Source organism: Haliotis rubra, unplaced genomic scaffold (genome assembly GCF_003918875.1).
Source record: "Haliotis rubra isolate DU_JTF1 unplaced genomic scaffold, ASM391887v1 Scf1117, whole genome shotgun sequence".
Classification (NCBI taxonomy): Eukaryota; Metazoa; Mollusca; class Gastropoda; order Lepetellida; family Haliotidae; genus Haliotis; species Haliotis rubra.
Window position 1 is genome coordinate 32,677 of NW_025765023.1, and position 5,943 is coordinate 38,619.

Genomic DNA, 5,943 nt, shown 5'->3' on the forward strand with positions numbered 1-5,943 from the left:
ATGACCGCCTACACTACGGTGTACTCTTCTCAGAGAAAGGGAAACTAACGGCATTTGACGAGTCATGGACACACACATTTGCCTTAACCCTACCACAGCCTTACTTAAGAAACCTGTCATATGAATTACCAGCCTGTATGTCCCATCTCAACACTACCTGCAGAAACACACGCTTTCATGTTAGTACAATACTCAGTTTTGTAAATACAATTCACACACACGCCAACGCTGACCTGGTAAAAAACAATTAAGTTAATCACAGACCTCATCCCTGATACCCCAGAATTAACTTCGAGGACAAGAAAAACACGTAGCTTATTACCATGGCTAGGACAACTAGCCAAAGGAGCCTTTGGGTTAGCCACCGAACGCGACCTAAAAATAGTAACTGACCACATTAGACTAATAGCACAAAATATGCACGCACGCGACATTGGGTTCAACACTTCCCAACACCAAATGGCTTCATACATGACGCAAACAAACACCAGGTTTGATAATATAGTCAAACTCATAGAGAACAATCATAAACAAATAGTCCAAACAGGGGCATTCACCCTTCGAGAAGTGAAGTGGTATGAAAAATTCTTCTCCACACTTCTCCTAATGGTAGCTCGAGAAAACCAACTCGCAACCGTCGTACATTCCCAATCCCAGTCTCTCCTGTCAGGAATTTTTCAACTATTAAGAGGTCGTTTGTCCCCTAATGTCGTCCCATTCCACACACTATTATCAACAATCACATCCATACAGCAAAACCTTGCTGACAACTACCCTGACTTTCAACTCCGCTATACGGACGCCACCATGTATTACACAGACGTTGACGTCCATTTGGCCCGACATAAGGACATAGTATTTGTAACTCTTTTAATACCCTTAATATCAGACAGTACCGTCATGCGAGTATACAGGGCATCTACGTTTTCACTACCGACTCACGTAGATTCCCCACACGCTACATTGATTCGAAATGTGGCTCCTTACATCGCTGTATCAATGGACAGTAAAAAAGTTTGTTGAACTTCAGACTGAACAATATGCAGCATGTAATGGTCAGTCACATATACACTGTGATATACTTCCACCAGAATCCACGTTTGAATCACCGACTTGTACGCTCGCTTTGTTTCTGAACGATATCGACCTAGTACATAAATTGTGTAATTTTCATTTTCTACCAAATGGCACTAAGACTGATATATTTGAACTCAAATCAGGTAAAGTTATTGTGAAAAACGTTCCTAATATCACTTACAGATGTGGAAGAAAGGTACACACACACAAAGGATGTAGCCTGTGTCTTGCCCCTATGTACTGTTCATGCTCCCTACACGCCAGCAATAAAACCCTTCCCCCACGTCTGAATGATTGCAGTATCCATAACAACGCCACAAAAATTGAATACCCCGTTAACATTGGCTTCTTGCGTCATTTCTTTGATACAGCCCAAATCCAAAATAATATTCCCTCCTTGTTAGCACAGGAACCGGTTCAATATAAAACCGCACCCCTCCGTTTAGCAAACGCAACTTTCTCACAACTTATTAAAACGGACCACCAACTAAGTGTAAATCTGAAACACGTGGTGGCCAAAGCAAAGGCAGATAAGATTATATATACTGATCCCTCGGATCCGCTGTTCTTAAGTTCCCTAAACGAAGAGTCCAATACCTTCAGTTGGACTGACCCCTTTACGTATCTTAATTTGGCCATGTGGGGAATATTAGCTTTATTTGGATTTCTCCTATTTACTATGCATCGTAGAATTGGCCTACTACGGGTACAACTACTAGCCCGAGGTATCACTGCAATGACCATATCCACAACTCCTGAGATTTTAGTATGGACCCCCTCCACACCTGGTTCAACGGCAAATCCCACCCCCTCCATACTTGATAAGATTCAATCTTATCTTAAACTTGAAATAGTTGTCCTAATTCTTATGTTCATAATCGTTCTCGTTTTGAGTTTATACATATACAAACTCAAAACTAGCGTGATGTCCACACTCCACATAAGTTTTTCAACCGGTACCGAATCTGTCCACCTAACAATCGCCGAGATTTGTGCGCCACCTCTTGTTCTCTCCCTTTCTGACCACGATTTTTCACCCTCGGCGGTCGTCATCAATGATAAGCATCGGTTGTTCTCGGACCAACTGGCGATTACTTGGCCAAAGAACAACTTGGCTCTCATTAACCGTGTCACACAAACGCGCCTTTACCCTCACGCCCCACCTCACGATCTCCAAACTAGTAGCCAGGAAATTAAAACGAATACTTCGGTCCCATTACATTACTAACCTGTACATACTACACGCCAATGTATATTACTCGATCAGGGCAGTAGATCAGTCCAACCAAGTAGGCCCCCCACCTAGATATTCCCAACGTTTGTACCCTCGCTCCAATCATAACGACTACGGCAAATTACGACAGTGTCAAATGCTCAATTGTATAGGATTATGATTTTGTTTACCTAACATTATGCAAAGTTGGTTCGATTGTACCTAATATTTTGCTTTATATCTATGTGTGCTTTACTTACGATTGTAAAGGTGACGTGAAGTCAAATATTGTCCATTATTGTACCCATTATAGCAATTTATTATGATTTGTTTATTAATCATTTTGTAAAGATGGGCACACATTGTTCTTTTGTACCATCATTACAACGATCCAATATTTAGTTATCAATTATATCTATGTAATTGTGTATCTTACTATCAATTGTAAACCGACGTGACGTCGAAATATTGTCCATCATTCTACCGATAATATTGATGTGTTATATCACCACTACTACTGTTTCCTTTTCACCTTATAGATGTATATTATGTGTTTTAACATATATGTATAGATAGCCAGATATGTATAACAGTGTGGTCCACACACATGATCGATTGTAGACTGTCTTCGATCCAACATATATAATTCGTTAATATCACCCCTATGTATACTTATCATGACCATAACCATCGTACCTCATCTGCAATCTCACTAAGGACGCGAGGTCGCGCCCTTAAGCATAGCGGGGCCGTATATCATAGGCAATATTTACAGGCCCGTTCTATGTTATAAGAAACACTTATCAGTAACAGTCCTCACACCCTCCCCCCCCCTCAGGCAATCACCCTGGTGAGGGGGAATACACTTTTGACCTGGCCAGAATAGACAGACTGTCCAGAGACGGCTGTCCAAAAAGGGATGTGAGAGACGCAAGTATTCTTAGAGCACTGATGCCTCCCCCACAGACAAACACTCTGATGGGGGGACACACCTTTTCACCTGGTCAGAATATACCACTGGCCATAGACGATTGTCCAAAAAAGGGGAGTTGGACACGAGTATTCTTAGAACTCTGATGACGACTACAGTAGGAACATGGAGGATCGCGGATGAGGTACTACTGGTCAAGGGGTATAACCTTTTAAGGATCATGTATGTATGTAATCAGGAATGTATGTATGTGTATATATACTTGTGAGCCAGCAAGCCTGGGGGGGTCGAGACCTGAGATCAGAGCTGTAACTGGTGCAAGAAATAAACCCTGTTGTGGACCCACAGACGGACTTGTGTTGTACTTGAACATACTCGGAACAAGAGTCATCGCAATAGAAAGAATATCCCACCGCGGATACTAGGAAAGGGGAAAAGAAAAGTGGGGAACAAAGCCATAAACAACATGTTGAATGCTAAGACCATTAAAAGATCGAGGTCCCCTTGGAGTTTCCCCAGGGTTGTAGTTGACAAGAAAGAGATCAAGATCACACTGGAGTTTCCCTATAGGTGAGGTAGACCAAAAAAGATAGAACGAAGCACTTTTGTGTGCACTTTATCAGTTGTAAAATATGGCATAAAATATGGAAGCTCTGTTTAGCCATCTTGCTTTACAACTCTTGCCACCATGAGAAACTCCGAGCTGGATCCTCTACTTCAACAACTGGACGATGTGCCACAGCGCCTCGAAGCATGAAGAGATGATGACAACTCTTGCCATCATGAGAAACTCCGAGCTGAATCCTCTACTTAGACAACTGGACAATGTGCCACTGCGCCTCAAAGCATGAAGAGATGAAGACACAGCTATTATAAATAAAGGAGTATTTCGGATTTTAGTGGGAAGTGGGATGTGTCAAAAAATCTGAATAAATGTAGTAGAAGAAATTAAAAACATCATGTAAACTTTGTCAATCACAAGTGTCACCTATTTTCGTTATATCACGATCTATATGCATCCCGTGTTAGGTTTTATCCACAGAAGCGCGCCATGAACAGGATGAATAGGAGACTGACACCTGAGGAGGAAGTCCATATGGTCGAATGGCTCAAGCAGAATGAGTTCCTGTACAACAAGGCTTCAGAGCTTTTCACACTTAGTTGGTCCAGCTCCCGAGATCCCCACTGGGACCACACCATTAGGCACATTTCAGATTTGGCAAATCCTGTCATCCAACAAGAACAAGACATTATCTGTTTTCATCCCTCTACACCAGCTATACATAGCTCACAGTAGGACAGGTGGATTGTACACCAGTGATGGCGGCAGCTGAATTGGATCACAAGTGTTTCATGGCTTTACATATCAACTTTCTTGTGTAACATCATCTAAGGTTTTTTAATATTCCGCGGATACTGACACTTTTTGTCTTCAACCCTCTAGACCAGCTATACTTAGCTCACAGTAGGAAAAATGGATTGTACACCAGTGATGACGGCAGCTGAATTGGATCACAAGTGTTTCATGGCTTTACATATCAACTTTCTTGTGTAACATCATCTAAGGTTTTTTAATATTCCACGGATACTGACACTTTTTTACTTCAACCCTCTACACCAGATATACATAGATCACAGTAGAGGGAGAAATGGATTGGACACCAGTGATGAAAGCATATGAGATGGAACAGAAGAAAGTGTTTCATCAGTGCTATATATCTACTTCCTAGAGTAACATCATCTAATACTAAATCATGTCAATACTCGTTTAGATCCTTTGGTATTCGTATATAGAGTGAGACGAGGCGTGGAAGATGCAACTGTTTCATTGTTAAACTCTGAATATCAACATCTTGAAAAACATGCTGCTTATGTAAGAATTGTGTTTGTAGATTTCTCCTAAACCTTTAACACCATTTATTCTCATCTTTTGATAAAGAAATTAATTGATCATAAAATGTCTGTTGCACCATTATCAATTTCTTTGTTGAATAACCATTAATGTTCTCCATTCTCATGCTTTTGTACATTTGTATGTAGTTAAGATCACATTTTTATGTATTTATTTGAAATACATGTATTTATGCTCACTCACAGGCAATAAAAAATTATCTTATCCTATTTATCTCATGCCCTCCACACTGGCTACACACACCTCACAGTAGAGGTAGGTATGAATAGACACCAGCAATGATTGCAGCTGAGAAGGATCAGAACAAAGTGTTTCATCAGCTTTGTATATCCATGTTCTAAAGTAACATCATCTGAAGCTAATTCCACATTATGTGGAAACTGACCCAGCAAGAATAAGACCTTATTTGTCTTCCTTCAACCCTCTACACCAGCTATACATAGCTCACAACAGAGGGAGACATGGATAGACGGCAGTGATGAATGCAACTGAGAAGGAAAGTGTTTCATCAGCATGGACAAAGGTAACAGGCAAATTAAAGTCTGGGAGTTGTTGTTTCCAAGAAATTGATTGTTAATCTACAATATAATCATCGGATAAAATATCTATATAATTATTATTATGTGCAATATGCATGAGGATGCTACAACATTTGAGAGAGAACCCACAAAATGTAGAGAAAGAGCAAAAAGCATAGAAACGTGTGCAGATCAAGATAGAATAAAATTGGTTGCCTATCAGTCAGGTTCAGGGGCAGTTAGTGACTTTATCTATCATTATTTGCAAGATCATGATCAGGCAATGTGGTAG